The sequence below is a fragment of the Siniperca chuatsi genome, linkage group LG5 (assembly GCF_020085105.1).
Source record: "Siniperca chuatsi isolate FFG_IHB_CAS linkage group LG5, ASM2008510v1, whole genome shotgun sequence".
Classification (NCBI taxonomy): domain Eukaryota; kingdom Metazoa; phylum Chordata; class Actinopteri; order Centrarchiformes; family Sinipercidae; genus Siniperca; species Siniperca chuatsi.
In genome coordinates, this window is record NC_058046.1 from 32,098,075 (window position 1) to 32,117,315 (window position 19,241).

General features: G+C 39.9%; 1 long non-coding RNA gene across 1 annotated transcript; it reads left to right on the top strand.

The window, feature by feature from the left end:
* The first annotated feature begins 14,547 nt into the window (after window positions 1-14,547).
* Window positions 14,548-17,890, top strand: LOC122876561. Its single transcript, XR_006378090.1, has 2 exons — window positions 14,548-15,097; window positions 15,188-17,890. It is a non-coding gene; the product is annotated as an uncharacterized LOC122876561 (long non-coding RNA).
* The last annotated feature ends 1,351 nt before the right edge of the window (window positions 17,891-19,241 follow it).

Genomic DNA, 19,241 nt, shown 5'->3' on the forward strand with positions numbered 1-19,241 from the left:
TCAACTAGAGCTATGCAAATATTTGTATGTGATTGACAAGGTTGTAATTAAAGAAGCAAATTATTCTTAAAGTATGGAATTTGATTCCTGCACCCTAAGATGAAGAAGACATCATGTTCTTTTCAGAAATGAATTTATCACCACTGTCAAAGTCAGCCAACTTTTTTACAGTATTTTTATCAAGTGACTTGTTTGCATCATTTCATTTTTTGCTTGTGCACGTTCAAAATCCACATGAAGAGAAGTGGATGTAAACAAACGTATTCATAACTTTTCTGTATGTCCATATTTTTTCACAATAACAGCTGCATTTCTGTTCCACACATGATGAAGGTCTGAGTGACTTGGTTTTTAATTGATGTTAGTGTAAAAGGGTTCAGGTTAGTTAGGGTTAGCCTAGCTAAACGCAGTCTACAAGGTTTTGTACATGCAGTAAAGGTGCCATTTATAAACTAGAAGGCAAAAAATGTCCTTTGCACAAAACAAATAGAGAAGAAGTCTAACGCATGAGCCGGAAAGTCTTGAGAAAGCAGAAAGCTTCGACAAATAAAGGCAAGAAAGACAGAAAGGGAAAGTGAGCCCTCATTCGAACACTTTTAAACGCTGAGTTGTTGCAGTAGAGTAGCATGAAATAAAGTTTTCCAGTCTATGTAAAAGTACACTGTGATTGACGGTATCAAAGGCTGCACTAAGATCTAAAAGCACTAAAATGCATGTCTTGCCTAAATCACTAATAAAACAAATATAATTTAAAACCTCAAACCAAGAGCCGTGTCTGTACTGTGATTGGCTTGTAAGCCTGATTGAAATTGATCAGAATAGTCATTTAAAGTTATGAAGTGTGTTGACTGATAAAAAGCTGCCTGGTAGGTTGGAGATGGGTCTGAAGTTGCTGAGGGTAGAGGTATCTGGGTTGCCTTTTTTAAATAACAACTGCAGTTTTCAGGGCTGAAGGAAAGGTGCCAGACAGAAGTGACACATTCACTATGTTAACAACATCTGTTTCTCTGGAGTTAAAAACCTTTTTTCAAAAGTGAGTGGGCAAACTGTCAAGACAACAAGTGGATGAATGAATGTGCTGCACTATCTTTAATGAGGTATCTCTGTTGATGATGTTTGTGTATGATACTGGAGAAAAGGATTGTCCTGCTTTGCAGACTGTATTGTTGTAGGAGTGGAGCATGCCTTTGCAGATATCATAGTGTATTTGAAGTTTGGTTTTCTGCTCTCTCGTTTCATTAGCCTTACATTTGGATCATGTCTCCAGGGTGCTTTCTGTTTATAAGTGATTGTTGCTGATCGAGTCTAGAGTATGTCCTTGAGAGTAGGTGGGCTCCTTCACATGCTGACATAGGCCAAAAGTATCAACTAGTGCGTTAAATTCATTTGCATATCTATCCTTTGGGTTATCAACTGGATGTTGAAGTCACCAGCTGTTACTAGAAAATCAAGGTCGCTCGAGAGATCGCTCAACTGCTTGAGGAAACGTCGTGCTGAGTGCCTTGGAGGTCTAGAAATAATTACAAGTAGACTGTGAGGTGAGCCTTTAAGGATAGTGCAGAGGTATTCAAATGGCAGAAAATTAAGAAATTACACCTGCTTGCATTGTTATGTACTGTTATGTTAAGTCACTAAACTGGACATCGGATCATTAACATCTCTGCAATACTTGAAATATTGTGCAATATTCTCTGTTTAATACTCCTGTGCAATATACTTTTCAGTTTAAAATTCCCTATTTATAGATATTTATTCATACTTCTATTACTGCTGTGCAATATCCTCCGTCTTATAATCATCTTAATAAGCTACACTTAACTTGACAGTACTCATTATTGCACTATTACTTATTACTTATATTATCACATTGTATTATTATACCGCACATACTTATCAACCTCTAAATCCACTTTGGTACTTACACTTATTTTAGCTTTTATACTTATATCCACTTTGTACTTAATTTATTTTCTGACCTGTATTATAGTGGATTATATTCTGATTTGCTCAGTCCTTCTGTCCCTGTGTGCACTGACGTGACAGCGAGCCGCTGTAACGAAGAGTTTCCCCTCGGGGATCAATGAAGTGTTTCTGATTCTGATTCTGATAACCTTTAGTGATTCTACTGCTAATTAAGATAGGTATAGCCTCGACTCTTGGGCCTTCATTGCACTTTGGGTTCTCTGAGGAGTCTATTTGTTGCACTGAGGGAGTTGTTTGTGAGGAGCTGTAAGTTAAGAAATGGAAAAGGGAATGTAAAGAAAAATGGAGCCCTCTGTTTCAGTGACATTGTAGAAGTGTCCGACAGTGCACCCTCAATCAAATAAAAGGGAGACCTCCAAAACTGTAACTCTTATGGGTTAGACTTTTACATTTTGACGAAGAAAGACAGTCACACTGGAGTGGTATTAAGTGTGTTGGGTAATAAGTTTATTGGGTGCTGGACTGCACTAGCAGCTGCATGGAGTAGGGGTAAAGTTCCCACCTGGGGAGTGGGGCATCAGTTCAAATCCTGTTGGTGTACCACTAAGTTCAGGGTATAATGGAAGTATGGGATAAGTGAAGCGGGCCCTGCCCCTGTTACAGCAAAGTGTCCCACCTCTGTAATGCTAGTGCTGAAAATTAGTCACGCCTATGTTATGGCACCAGGTCCTGCCCCCATGTTTGCATCATCAGCACTAGGGCCGGCCCCTGTGTCAGTTGTAGGCCATGCCCCTTGAAGCAACAGGCCCCGCATCCAGTGCTGGCAAAAGGCCCCGTGCCTTTAATAGGCAGCAGACCTCGCCCTCTGGGTCGGCACTGGGCAACACCCCTGTTATAATATTATTGCACTAGGCCCTATCCCCATGTTTGCAGCAGGTCCCACCCCCCGCCCCCAGTGCTGGCAGAAGGCCATGCTTCTGTTATGGCCCCCCTCCTCTCCCGTTTGCACCATTTTGATGCAGCATCAAGAGGCTAAGAGATGTACAGCTCTTAACATGTGTCCAGAGAAAAAGGGAAGAATAATAAAGACATATATTTGAGTGGAATAGTGCGCGTTTCAGATGTGAGAATGCTGTAGGTACAAATTCTCAGCGATCAGGCTCAAAAAACTATAATAGACATCCATTTGGCAGTGATATCTAGTAAGGTATATACTTACAGCTGCGCCTCTTAAATCATTTAAAGCATTTTTCATGCTGATTTACATTATACATCTGAATCATTACTGTCAGCACTGTGTCTCTGGTGGCTCTATCCGAGGGATGACAAAATGCTTGATATTTTCCACCTAAAATATGCACAGCAGTCTATTTTTCCTCTGTGCTTCAGTGATTACAAGTCTACGTTCAAGACTAGACTCTGAGGAATAAGCCAAAATTAGCTGAAGTGCTTTTAATTTTGCAATTACCATACTCCCGTATGAATGAGATGACATAATTGCAGTCTCCTCATGACATTCATCACTTAGCAGCAAGATTGAATATGTCATGTTTGTCACATAATTATCTATTCCAGCATTACTGTCTGGGATAATTAATAATTACCCCTCATGTCTTACTGTATACACTGGAATCTGCTGGGGACTTGTAAAGCACCACGCACTTACCTGCTCGTGCTGTCCTGTTTTTGAGGGGAATTACTCTGTCTTGCACTTTTCTGCTTTTCACAGGCCTGCCTCTGTGCCATCAATTTTCTCCAAATTGCAGTAATGGCTGGTGAGATTTGGTCACATCGTGCACACACAGTCTTTTGGCTCCAAGTGACATGGGGCAAATACATCCACAGTATGTTACCTCACCTTGTGGCTTACAGAGGGACCTGCTCCACATTCTGATATTTCATCACAGTAAAAAACTATTTACCAGCAAGTCACATGCCACATATTTCAGATTCATCCCCATTTTTGATTCTAATTTTATAAATATAAATATTATTACAATAGAGCGTAGTTCACCAACTTGTGTTATGACGATCACAACATTTTTTATTTGCTGAGGCCTCTTCACCCATAGTAGGGCTGCCAACTCTCATGCATTGATCGTGAGACTCACGCAGTTGACACTTTTCACACGCTCTCATGCCACACGTTCATTTTCTATAAATCTATAACTTATAACGTTGCGGTGTGAATCAACTCTGACCAGCTGATGCGACACCAGTGTACGCTGGGATAGAAATCAAGTGGACCCAGTCTAGTGCTGTGAGTCGCAGGCAGTTTGTTTTTTGAGTTACAGTGAGAAGGTGTAAACATGATAAAGAGTACTAGACACTGGACTTGAGCATAAACAAAAGCTTCATTCATTCACAGTGATCTTTATAAAACTATTGATTGTGTTACTTCTTAAAATATATATATATATATGTATATATATATATGTATGTATTTCATATTGTGATACATTCTTTTATGTTGTGATTGAAGTTGCAAATGGAACATTATGCCATAGATCTACCAGTCCTGTTCTTCAAAGTATAGCTTCCATCCCTAATTGAATACCACAGCATGTGATGTTCAGCAGGGTTCTGGGTTAAACATGCAGAGAGTAAGACGGCTTTTTCTGATGAATATTTGCCACTTTTCTGGCAGAATGATTAAACTAAGCATGATAGCCATCTTATATTATAGTGTGTTGCTTTTAAGTAGCTGAGAATATGATAACACGTGTAGAAATGCAGAAAATGGTATTCAAATCCTCTCCAAACCAACGTTACACCCTTGAGGTGAGTACTACAAATTTGAAAATCAAATCACCAATAGCAAACGTTAACAATATATGTGAACAAAATTCAATCATACGTTAGGTTTGGTCTCCTGATTTAGGCAGTGCTGTCTGGAGGTTGGCATGTATGTTGACCATGATTATTGACTTGGCTTTTCATCTATACATGCTTTAAAATTGTGAATTTGGCTGCTGAAGTTTTAAAACCAAATTCCTGAGGGTTGAGGAGTGACGAACACGACCCCTGCGGTGGGTAATGTCACAGAAGGTCTGATCATAAAATGCACAGACTTCACCGATGCCGAATCTCACTCCAAACTAAACTGAGCAGTTGGCAGCCCTGCCATTCATTAAAGAGAAGGAGATCATCCTAATAGAGGGATGGGAATTACAGGCAGATTAACAAGCAGTTGAACCGTAAAAAGGTTCTCAGACTGTGAGGGATGCATCAAACATTTGGTCAGATGAGAGACAGCAACCATGAAGGGTTAAAAACGATCTTTCAATAATGTCACCAGGATCTTGTGGAGTTCTTTAGAATGTGCGTATTGCTAGGCTAAGTGCTGGTACTAAAAGGGATCCATTAATTGAATGTTTGGCTTGAGATATCAGGTCACAGATGGTTCTGGTTAGGTAAAAAGTTTCAAAGAATTTCAAATTGGTGGAGCTTGTTGGCTGCAATACACATCTTGAGAGTAAACGCTGCCTGAGAACAGATTTGCACCAGTCATTGTACCAATATTTGAAATGAAGGTTTGTTGAGACAGTGATTTGATTTGATGTTACAGCAAAGGAGAAGAGAGCCTGATATTTGTGTTGTTTTTAAACCACATTGTTATCTAAGAAACGGCAACCCTGACCTAGATATTATGTTGATGCTAAATAGTTTTGCCAAATACATTTTAGAGGAAACTTAATTGCTTGGATTATGTTCCCAGGTGGTTGGGTGGAAGATGGGCGTAGAAAAGCACAACACTGTGTCCTCGTGTTGATATAAAATTTGATTTTGGGTGGCATTCAATTTATTGTGAAATGTAATTGCTGTTGCAAATTAGTAGTATAGAGTTCAATCAATATGGTAGGTTCTTTAGGGCTGATACTGATATTTTCAGACTGAATTTACCATTATTCTCTGCAGATTTTCAGTGCCTTTAATTTTGATCACGTTCAGGCTGAAAACCCTCAGAGTTCCCTGTGAATATATTTCATGCTGAGGTAAAAACAACCCTCTCAAACAGCATTTAGACCAACATGAGAAGTTTCAACATTCCACTGAAAGCCAGACTTGTGAATTCCCTTTTCTGCTCATCAGTTATTTTAAAGCATTTCTTAGAATTTTGTCAGCTTCACATTCTGTGGCGTATTTTCAGATGTTTTTGTGCCCTGCGCTTGATATAAAAAGTACATAACAGATATACTGGTCTGAGTCCTGGGGATTGTGTTTGTTTGTTGTTTGGAGCTATTAATTAGCATTCCCCATATTACTGACTGTTTGGAGAAAGGGCCTGCCAAACTTATTATGTTTCCCACCAGCATTAGTATTATAATAATTCCCTGATGAGGCAATATTGTAGCTTTTAATAGTCAGTGTTTACACCACATTTGTTGCCAAAGGACAAAAAGTAAAAACTGCTGATAATGATTGGTTCTGGCAACAGCAAATGCTTTTATGTAAATGCCTGTCCCTAAAATGTGACCTGGAAACAAAGGCAACTTAGTGGTGAGTGTGCAGCTAAATGCATTAGTGGATCAATTAAACACTAGTCTTCCTCTGCTTGGGTTGCTATAGCAACTGACCTGCAAATGCAGTGAAAAACGATGGAAATACAAGGAGTGCACATAGAAATCCCTCATGTTACATGCTTTCAATTTGTCTTCATCATGAGAACAAATATCCCTGCCTAGACATGATTTATATAATGGTGCCTGCTACAACCTCACTCATACAAATAACGCAAAGCCACAACTTGAATATCACACAAAGACGCAGAATTATTATGACATTTATTTTAGGTATGTGCATCACAATGTAGTGCGAGCATGAAGGTCTGGTGGGATTCTTGGATTTATTTTAATGTCACAGCACAGGTAGTACTGGTAAAATGGCTTGGTTTTAATCACTAATGAGCCTTATGGCTGTACCAGCTACTACCAGGCCACAACATATCTGAATGGTTCTACATGCTTTCTTGGTTGCCACTCAAGATAGGATGCAGGCCTTACCTGCAAGTTCGTTCGGTTAGCTTTCCGCTGTTTCTTCGCTCGTTTCTCTGCAGTCGTCCACCAGATGGCGTGGCTGAGGCAGCCCACTCAGGGCTGCTCCGGCTCTCCTCTCAATTTGGCAACCATATTGCTCATATTACATAAGACCCGCCCTCTTGAGAATGGCAAAAAATTGAAAACAACAGATGACATCCTGTGACTGTGACTTTATACAGGTAATTAAAAGCTATTGCCTCACTGATTGAAAATCGAATGAATCATGAGACCTACTGAAACCCTGCCTCACAGTCATGCTCATGATACTCACCAAAGCACAAGTATTTGTTCTTGAATGTCTTTAGTAGTATTAGTGTAGGGGAGCCTATGAGAAAAATCTTTAGCCCACTGTAAATCATGTCACATCTTGCTTTTCTTCTAAAATCACTTTGCATGTTTTACAAAGGCAAAAATGTTTTCTTTACATTGATGACCAATATATGTCCAATATTACATAAATAAGTGTTGAAAGTTAGTCATTTGATTATATAACAATCAACATTCCAAGAAATATAAATGAGGTCGGTGACAAAAAAAAAGATTGTGTGCATAAATATACTCCAAGCCTGGGAGAGTCATTTATTACGTTCAGTGACGATGTTTTTTAAGGTCAAATGCCAGTGTTTTTAAAATGATGTCTTTCTACAACATCTGCCCCCTTGCAGCTATGGGATGGTTAAGGTTGAGGAAAGAAAGAAATAAACTAAAGTTAAGGTATTGTTAAGATCAGGAAAAGTCCAAAGCCAGAGGTGCTACACGTCCATCCACCACCCCGGCCTCCACATCCTTTCTTTCCAGTTTGTGACACAAAAGGCACACTATTTCCTGCCCTGATGCTGAACGTTGGCACTGCAGATTCCAATAAAAATGTCATTCCTGGGATGAATTGCGCTCTTACCATGGAGTGAGTTTGAAGTAATACATACAAATTTCTGTGTTAACTTGATATACTACTGTCTATTACTCTTTTGGTGTTAATGAAGGCATTACATTTGGTCCAAAACACCTTAGTGCTTGTTTTGGACTCCAAACCCAAAGAGACTTTCTTATTTTGATTCAGGACTTGCTTGTCAAACTTGAGAATTGCAAAACAATGACCTTATTAAAACAATTAATTATTTAGTATGATAATGTTGATAATGTTACTGTTGACAGATTTTTACTTTCAAGACAAATGCATGATGAAGGTGACTGAAGGTATATGGACAGCAAATCAATCATTATGTATGGAGAGTGTGTAAGTGTGTGTGTTTTCTGCTCCATTGCTGTGTTGTATAGTCAGAGGCAGAGACAAAATAATGAGCAGAATCTTGAACCAATCTTCATGTCTGTGCACAGTGGCAAGACAATGAATGTCATCTGGCAGCAAAGAGAATTTGTATTGAATATAGAGAAATGTAAGGCAATTAGGTCAGGCGAAAATGCAATTGATGGTCACATGAGCCAGTGATGCATATGCCTTCAGCACATTTGTAACTCTTCAGCTGTGAATAACTCATGTCAAGGTTGAATGCTGAGAGATTAATCATCATAAATTTGAGAAGCGAATGAAGGAGTACAGGGATCTCTAGGAGCTTCATTTAAACACAGAAAGAGAAAACAAAGCTAAAGCATAATTCTTGCCTATCTGGAAGCTGTAGTGCAGTGTACTGACTAACTAGATACAAGCAGACTGGATTCACTTTAGTTGTCATATTTGTTTTACATGCAAATCCCTTTTACCGTTTAATTATACATTAGATAAATTAAATAAAATAAAAGGCATGACAATTCAAATACTGTTAAGAAACCATTTTGATTTGATGAAAGCCTTATTTTACTTAATAAAATATTCTGCCTTTAAATTACACTCAGTTTATTACATTATCTCTAACTTAACTTAGTATACTTCTAAATATTAGTTGGACACCGGGCTGAATAATTATAACTACACTTTCATTGTGTCCCAATTGCACAAAGTAGGAATACAGTTCATTTTCTGGGTTGGGGCTAACCAGAGAAAAGGGCAAGTTTTGGCATCACAGTGCAAATGGGTTCATTCGGCCCTGTTCATTAGTTTTTTTCAAAATTGCAGTTGGTGGTAGCATTCTGAAGTCACAGTTTGACTAATGTCCGTCAAAAAGGTAAAGTGTGTTAATTCCTAGTATACTCTCAGAAGAACACGTTGACAACATTAGTACTGTATATACTCTATTGGAACACTCAACTGTGAGGTGGTTTTAAAAATTAAATGTTTGACCATCCATGCCAAAAAAAATTCAAATTACCTGAGGATGATGCTCTGCTAGTCTTAACGTGCCAAAGATTATATATAAGATCTGTGCAGCACTTAGTAAGTAGGTCCTTTGTTAATGTGACATGCTGTATCTCTTTATGAGTAGGCAGTTCTTTCTACATATTGATCTGGTGTTAAATAATCATTATAGGCTCCAGACTTAGTGATTAGTGTTGCTGTAAGTGAACCATTTTTTCTCCGGGTGACAAAAGGGGCTTGGAATCCTCATTGCTGTATCTCCCCTGTATTTCTGGTAGATACATGAAGATTTATTCTAAGGAAAAGAGGAGGGACCTCATAGTCAAATTCATTATGGTAATATTTAGCACTTGTGCTCAGCACAGCAACAATGAAATCCATTGTTTAAGCAAATGCAGAACAGCTAATGAATCTTGTGTGTGTGCTGAATGGCTGAATCTGAACACTGTCGTGGTAGGTTATTTGGTTTGCCTACTTAAAATGCGCCAAAGGACCAAAGTATGCTAATTGTAATGATAAGTTCCCTGCAATTTTGTCTCTAAGGATGAGATAATTTTCTCAAACACAGCGCCCTTCAGATAATTCTGTGGATGGAGTGTCTCATCTCAGCTGAAGTACAGGGGTCATTAAGTGTTGTTGTGGGGAGCTAACTGTGGGGATGGACCTAAGCCCCCATCCCCCTCCACTCCTCCCCCCACCTCTCCCCACCATCACTTCTCCACATACAGTTCTTCCATTGCAGCGCCTGCGCTGTTGTAAAGTAGTATACAATTTATTACAAATTTCTATATGTGTGATTTTCTATATATTGAATTTTAACAAGACTAAAAAAAGAATAATTCACATAGAACCTCACATAAGAATGTGACAAAAATGGTCTTAACTTTTCCATTACGGCAAGATTTTTCAAGATACAACCATTGCCAAACCACTCCATTGTGTTACCACTAATAAGGCCCTTATAACAAAGGCAAACAACATAGACATGTTGGTGCCATGAGTGCCATCAATTCATAAAGAGAATCTATTTTTCCTTGGGCGAGGGAGTATTCACCTCCAGCCTGGGGAGTGGAGTGCAGAGCGCTCTGCTAGAGGCCCAAATGGATTTTCAACTATGGACCCTAAACCTTTCAAACCACAACGCTGCTGAATAGCAGTTAGAGGTTGCCATGCCAACGCCATCTAGAGGGACATTTCAGCTGCATCAGAGAGAAAGCTTGGCCAGATGTCTTCAACAATTTGCTCTGAAAAGATTCACCATCCGCCATGCTCATTAGAGAGCAGCAATCAGAGGAACAGGGAGATATGTGGCTTTGCTGTCTGGATAGTACGTTTCTCCATCTCTCTCAAAAAAGAGAAGATGGCCACTAAAACATGTCAGTCCTCTCAAATGTGCAGCCTGTTCCACTGGCTGTTTCTGGTGTGTATTTTCTAAAATATTTATGTCTTATTTCTGCATCTGTGACATGCCCAGTTTAGTGTACAGCTGACACGCTCTGGCAGTGCAGAGAGGCATCTGGCCAACACAGAAGAGAGCAAGCAACTTTGTGAATTATTAATGGTATAAATCAACACCTGTGGTGTGGCTGACAGTTTGCAGAAGCAAGGAAAGCTCTCTGACCAGCCAGGCCAGCAGCTAAGCTAGCCCTCCCTGCTCAGCATGGAGTCAATTAACATACAGACTACACCAAAAATACTGGAATTTGCAATCACACGACCACTAATTTTTTCCTGTAATTAGCATTACTTTCAAATGTCCTCATGGCTTGCAATTTTGACCAATTATTACATTTTACAGATGTAATAATTTTACAAATGTGAAAAGATTCCTGTTTTGCAAAAGATGCTGACTTTTGACAGTTGCAATGCTCTGAACTGTATTTAATAACATGGAAAATATCTCAAAAACATAATGAAATATAATCTGTTTATCAGATGCCCTGGAAGATTAAATTTGTTAGTTTCAGCTGTCATTGTGGTGTCAATCATATGCACATGCACATTTTTTGTGTGTCTTTTCATAAACTTGAATCTTACCTGTATTTGAAAAGACTGCTTTTCAAATATGGAAAATGTTAACAGAGAATTTATTTATTAAATTTTTTTGCTTATAGTCCAGTTTAAACTTACAAAAACATGCAGTTTTCCTTCCAAACTATGGTGGATTTTCAACCATTCAAAATAAGCAACTACACTGGGGCGCCAGACCATTAGAGCCCCCAAAGGCCCCAGGTTCACTGAGTACATTTACTTTGTGGTTATTTAAATAGTATATATTATTTAAATATTTGTTTAGTAATATACACCACAGTATAAACTCAGGTGAGAATCACCCGAAGGTGGCTCCTGTATTATTACCTAATCTTGAGGCCATGTCTTGTACAGGGGCCCTGGGTCAAAATCTAGTTTTATTTTAATATTTGTATCATTTCAGTTGCTATTATGCTTTTAGTCAGTCCTTAGTGAAACATAGGCTGTGTTTCATTCATAGCTCCACTTCCCCTCATTCACTTACCCTCAGCCCTTGGTATTACATAACAGCATAAGTCGCACAAAGACCACTTGGAGAGCAGAGAGAAAGTGAGCGGGGGAGAAGCGAGGGATTTAAATGGAACGCACCTGCCCTTTTACACTTTAGACCAAACTATTGTGGATCGAGTTAGTTATATGACATCTGCTAACTGGGCAACAGTAGGTCCTACATTACTGCCACCTAACCATGGATGTATTTTCTTGCACCATAACTGCAATGCAGTGTGGGTGATACACCTCTGGAGTGACCATCATTGTTTACTCACTCCCTCAGCCCTCCGAGGGATGATCTCACCAAGTTCACTTCAGTTTTTCAGACAAATGGAACAACACTTATGATGGCGACGGGGATTTCCCCGAGGGCAAGTGCCAAGGGGAAGTCAGCGTGGGCATGTTGAATGACTAATAAAACGCAGCCTTACTATCACACTGGTGGATAGTTTTCTCATGCTGGCTGATACTAATCCCTGTGCTAACTTCCAGATCCACTAGAGCTTACACCCAGACCTTTCCAGATGTCTCCTTATCGTCACCTTCCCTCAACTCTCCCTTACGGGTCATCTGGTACATATCGTGACTCTCTTCGACCTGGTCCTCCGACTGCTGACACCAACCTCCCTGATCCCATGCAACTGGGAAGCACTAGACTTTCTCTTGCAGAGAGGAAGAGGAGAACGAGACAAATATATAGCATCTACTGTGGGTCACCAGGACATTTCAGATCAACCTGCCCGGAATTGGCAGCAAAAGTAGGTCACCAAGTAGGTCCTGGTGAACCAAATCAATTCCTCTTCTAACCGCACTTCCTTCCCTGTCAGTTTGTGTTGGAGGATGCAGTCAAACCCTCTGCAGGCTCTCATTGACTCTGGTTCTGATGAGTCTTTTTTGGACTCCTCCCTAGTTTGCCACCTAGAGATTCCCACTCTGCCCCTTAAGACTTCCCTTGAGGCCAAAGCTCTGATTGGACAGCACATATGCATTGTAATGCACTATACTGTTCCCCTTAGTCTTCAAGTATCTGGCAATCACCTTGAAGCATTACAATTCCATGTTGTTGATTCTCCTGTGTTTCCCGTTTTCTATGGTTATCCTTGACCAACATTGCATTTCCCTCATTGTTACCTCGTCTTGAGGCTCCATTGTTGGTTGGAGCAAATATTGGCATTCACACTGTCTCAAGTCTGCTCTTTGTCATCATCATCTGCCTTTTAACTCCTGCAGGGAGACCACAGTTTTTCGAAGCTTGACCTGTGCAAGCATTCAGGTACGCATTCAGGAGGGGGGATCAATAGAAGATGGCCTTAAACACCCCTAGTGGGAATTATGAGCACCTAGTAATGCCTTTTGGTTTCTCCAGTGCCCCAGCTGTCTTTCAATGATGTGCTGAGGGACGTGTTGAACGGCTTTGTTTTTGTCCACCTTGATATTATCCTCAATTTTTCCCAGTCTCCTCAGGATCACATACTCCATGTTCGAAAGGTGCTAGCCCGACTATTGGAGAAGTAACTGAATGTAAAGTCTGAAAAGTGCGAGGTCCATGTCTCCTCCATTTCCTTCCTGAGAGCCAGATCCTTCAGTTATCAAGCTCCTCTCCTGTGGAATCAGATTCCAGTTTGGGTTCGGGAGGCAGACACCATCTCCAAATTAAAGAGTAGGCTTAAGATGTTCTTCTTTGATAAAGCTTATAGTTAGGGCTGGCTTGGGTGAGTCCTGAACCATCCCTTAGCTATGCTGCTATAGGCCTAGACTGCCGGGAGACTTCCCATGATACACTGAGCTCCTCTCTCCTCCTCTCCCTCTCCATCTGTATACATTCTTATCCCCATTAATGCAACATCTTCTATCTCCCATAGTTTTGTGCTTTCTCGTCTCTCTCTTCTCTCCTTTTGTTGCTTTCAGCAGGTATTTCTGCCTCCAGAGCTGCAGAGTCTGAATCTGTGGTTGTGGGCCACCTGCTGCCCCCGTGTTCCTGCTCAACAACTGCTACTACAACTGTTATTATTAGTCTTACTAGTATTATCATTATTATTCCTATCACTATCATTCCTATTATTATTACTTTATCAATATTAATATTACCACTACCATTACATTATCATTATTTTAAAATTCTAGGTGGAATTTGCATTGTGCTTCCCCCTCCCCCCTTCTCTCTCTCCACCTCTCTCTCTCTCTCTCTCTCTCTCTCTCTCTCTCTCTCTCTCTCTCTCTCTCTCTCTCTCTATCAGTTCAATTCAATTTAATTCAATTGGGCTTTATTGGCATGGGAAACAGACATCAACATTGCCAAAGCATGTGTAAAATAAAAACATAAACAAAATAATTGTGATATTAAAATGTATACAGATAATTAAGAAAGTATAATAATAATAATAATAATAATAATAATAATAATAATAATAATAATAACTTGTAGACTCGCAGTTAAAATACAAATACAAAAAGTGAAAACTAAACACAGCAACATTTTTTCTTGAGTGTGTGTGTGTGTGTCTCCCACGCTCTCTCTCTCTCTCTCCCTCTCTACCCAACCGGCAGCAGCGGATGGCCGCCCACCCTGATTCAGCCTTGTACATGGGGCGCAAGCTTTATCAGCTACTGGGGCTGCCAACTTTTATTGCCGCTTTATTCAAAGCTTCAGTCTCAGAAACACCCTTGCTTCTTCCTCTCTCAGTGGCAAATTATGTCAAACTGGCCTTGGAGGAGTGAAGGCACTGGCTGGAGTAAGTGGACCAACCTTTCGTGGTCTGGACAGACCACAAAAGCGGAGAGGTCCGTGAACCTAGGCCTATCCTTCCTGCCTCCTGTGTTGTTGTTGCTGTCCCTTCGGAGATCATGTCAGCAGTTGAAGGGGCTCAACAACAAGAGCCTAGTCTTAGTAATGTCCCTGCTAACTTTGTGTTCTGTCTGTCCAGGAGTTCATCCGCCGCTATTGCCGGACCTGGAGAAAGTCGGATGGAGAGTGTAGCTGTTGTCTAAGGATCTTCCTCTCAGTTGAGTCCCACACATTGGCTCCCAAATTTGTGGGCCCACTCAAAATCATCAACCCTTCTATGGTGCGTCTGCAATTTCCCTGTTCTCTTCGGATCCACCCCACCTATCATGTGTCCAGGATCAAGCCAGCTGCCACCAGCCCCTTTTCTCCTGCTACTCATCCTCCACCACCTCTTTGTCTGGTTGGTGGTTCTGATGAGGCATTTGCTGGACCTTCAGTACCTGGTGGACTGGGAGGGGTACGGTCTGGAGGAATGCTGCTGGGTCCCTGTTAGGCATATATTGGATCCTGCCCTGATTGCTGACTTCTGACATCTGCGTCATCCTGAGGGACCCAGGAGTGATGTCTTCAAGGGTGAGGTCCTGTCACACTGGTAGATAGTCCTGTCACACTGGTAGATAGTTTTCTCATTCTGGCTGATACTAATCCCTGTGCTATTTACAGATCCAACACAGCTCCCTACCTGCCTCCCTGGCTGAGAGCTGACTCTGTGCAGCTGCCTACAATCAGCACTCACCCAGCCTTGCTCAATCAGCTCGTCAGCATATGGGAGTATATCAGACCCGGGCTGTGGTCAAATAGTCAAAAAAAAAAGACGTCCTACGTCTTTTCCTAAACACTTTTCCTTGACCTCGATGGAAAACGTCATGAGGTCAAGGAAAAATGTGATGGAGAATTCATACAGACTTAGGAAAACACAACCACGGTGCAAAAATAATCCGAGTGCACTTACAATAGGCTTTTTATTTATGACACATGCAAGATAAGTACAGTGACAAACCCAGTGCTGTAGAATTCAAGTAAGGTCCAAAACAGAATCACATCTCCTAAACAATGTTTTCAATTTATACACAGGGTACATTTAATCATTTATTACTCATGGGAAGTAACAACAAAATAGATATTGTTGAAAATAAAAACAAAAACAAAACAAACAGGATTGAAATGTTGAAATAATTTAATAGCATAAAAGGAATATACAAGTAGAAAAAGTTGAGCCATTAAATTAATAATTAAATAAAAATAAGGAATTGAGCAAGGGGCCAGAGTAAATTACATTAAGACATAAATATATAGAGTTTCCTGGCATGGGCACTTTTGACCTTTTTTATACATTTGTTTCTATAGAGAAAATGTATTTTTTTGTGCATTCGACAATGGGGGGTGGGGTTAGCGAAATATACATTTATGTATATAGTATTTAGCTATGATGATGATATTGTTAACTAGAAATTCAATACAGTGTTAAATTTGGCAGCTATTTTAGATTTAGTCTTAGTGTTTAGACAGAAATGCTTATTAGTTTTAGTCACATTTTAGTCATTTTTATTCTTCATAGTTTTGGTCTAGTTTTAGTCGACGACTACTCAAAATGTTTTAGTCGACGAAAAGTCATTACATTTTAGTCAAGTTTTAGTCAAAGTGTTTTCTCTCTTTAAACTAAACTAATTCATTACCAATAAAATCACACTAGTGCTGAAACAATTAGTCGATTAATATGCCTACCTGGCCTTAGATCTAAGAAATCATACACAAATATCTTCCAAATAAATTGCTGTGTAATCTTAAAAAACAACAGTTTGACCAGATATTAATTGCAATGCATGTTCAGGGCTGCCATTTAGCTTTTTCTGGTAAGGACTGGAGTAAGGACATGTAAGTGAAAACGGATGGAGTGTAATTACAAGTTGCTTGTCCAAATATATAAATAAATAAACTCGCAGGCTATAAATGTTACAGCAGGAACACGTGATGCGCACTGACATATTGTAGAGCAGGTCTAAAAAGCCAACACGGTTGTTCCCCATGTGTTTCACTCGAACGATAGGACAATATATGATAAAGCATTTCACTTGTCCGACCAAAAAGTTTACTTGTCAAGTTATAACATTAATTGTCAAGTCCTGCATGTTTCACTCACAAGTTTTGAAGCGAGCGAACTGATGTTAGCTAACACATTAACCCAGTCAACTTTAGTCTGGAAGCCAGGTTTATTCATTCATTTATTACCACAAACTGAAAACTTTTTTGTGAGAAAAACTGACTTCCAGCCAGGCCAGTGTGGCTTGCTAGCAAATTTGCCGCAAGTTGACATCCAACTGCCCAGTAACAATGACTTAACATTAGCAAGCATTAGCATGTATATGCTTAGTTAACATTGGGACAGTTTGGGACTTCAAGTGTCTCCTCAGGTTGGTTGTATTCTTCCCACCTAATTTGTAGCCACAGGGAGACTCTCCATCTCCAGTATGTCCATAGATCTATTATTTTATTTTCCAATGTTGTTGTTATTAACTCACTGTCGGTTTGGGACAGCATCACACGTGACATCAACCTGCACCACACGTCAATCAATGATAGGGATGCATTGTTTATATTTTGACAGACAGACTAGACACACAATTGGGGGAAAATATCATGCATTTTGTAAATGTCCAATAGCCCACCACTAACATTTTAGTCCTGTCTTGTCAACGAAAACGCCTCGTCTTCATCATAGGGAAAAAAGGTCGGTGACGAATATTTTTTGTCATAGTTTTTGTTTACGAAATTAACACTGATTCAGTATGCTTGTTCTTCAAGATTACTCCTAACTGGATAGATTTGAAAGAGAAGAAATCTATTTTATGGATTTGGACCTCAGCCAGTCATACAAGGATTTCCATAAATTTTGGATCGTGTCACAAACATAAAATATGTGCTCTGTTGTTTCTACATTTATGTGTGGTTTGCTGTGGTGAAACTACACCACAGCAATGGTGCATCACTTTAAATGTTGCTGCCCCAAGGAATTGTGGGATGGCATTATCTCCTTTCCTTTCGTAAAGGTTGGTCCAGTGTACCCTATGCTAAAGGAGTTAAGAAAGAAAGCATTGAAGCACCTTTCCTTAGCATTTAGAGTATTCGACTAGCTCTTATCATGGCTGCCACTTAGATACTTCCGGATCATTTCACTCAGTTAGGAACCTTCCTAAGCAAAAAAGACTATTTGACTGCAGCCACAGTCTGTCCTTCAGTCTGAGCTTGACTGTAACGACTTGACTGAATGCCACAGAGTTCCTGCCAGTTATAGTGTTAGTGTATAGAGTGTTTTGCTGTATTATTGGTTCCTGCCTGCTACTGACCAAAGTAAAAGGTTTGAAGAGATACTGCCTTGTCTCCTGTCTGTTTCTGAGCTTGGGTCCTCATTCTCTGCCACCGTTACACTTACAGTACTGAAATTAGTTATGTTATTTTGGTTAGCACTGTCAGATCCATCTTTCTTTAAAGTTTGTCTGAGTGTACACAAATCTACCTACTATGTGTTACACTCTTGGCACAATTACTGGGGTGGCATATCAAACTGAATACAGTTTCACTGACTGTGAAAGCACTGATGTTTGGTTACAGCAGTCATCCACTCTGACACATGAAGGTAGGCTATGTGAATTTATAACATAGGTAGTTTAAGATATTCAGTCTCAAACACTGGTGTGGAAGTGGTTATGACATAAGCTTTTGGGAGAGTTTCCTCTCCACTCAAAAATGTGTTTTGCTTATTGTTACTCTACTCGGATGTTTGAGCTTCACTGTGAAGAATGACCTATTTGCAGAGTCTGACACTGGGGCTGTTTTCACATTCATCTTCTGAAGGGGGAAAGGGTCTCTGCGTAGTAGAGGGAGAACTAGAAGACATCTTCTGTCCAGTCGTTAAACTTTTGAAATGAACAGTATTTGCAAATTCAAAGATTCTGGGTTTTTCAATGAGTGTGAATGAGTAGATGCATTTTTAAGAATTTTTAACAAAGTAATTTAACTTTTCTTATTGAAAACAAAATATATCAGACACAAATTATTATTCCAAGTATTATCTGGAGGATATGGCGGAGTAGTAGCAAATAGGACCACACCTGAAAGTATATCACTCAAAATGTTTTGGCTTCATTCAGACCAACCTGTGTTAGTAAAGGGTAGGGTAGGGTAGCTCTTTATTTATCCCTGAGGGGAAATTTCAGTCTCACAACAGCAAAGATATGTCGGGAATAGAAAATGAATAATAATTAATGAATAGATAAGGAATACAATACAAAAAAGAATACATATATGTAAACATATATAAATACAGTGCAAATAGTGTCCACATGTATAGTCAGTATTACACAGTACAGTCCATGAGGGGTGACCATCATGCAAGGCCTCAGAAACCCCCGAGTTGGATGAGACTGAAGTCATTACGGCAGGCATCATTGTGTATTCGAATGGCTGTTGGTACAAAGGAATGCTTGAAGTGCTCCTTCGAACACCTCGGTAGGATAAGATGGTTACTGAATTTGCTTCTTAGGCTGTTCATCTCCTCACGAAGGGGCTGAGATGGGTTCTCCAGTATGTTCCTTATTTTGGACCTTATCCTCCCCTCTGCCACCTCCCCCAGGCTATTAAGGCTCACTTCTACAACAAAGCCCGCCTTCCTGACCATTCAACTCAATTCATTTAAATTTTATTTATATAGCGGCAATTC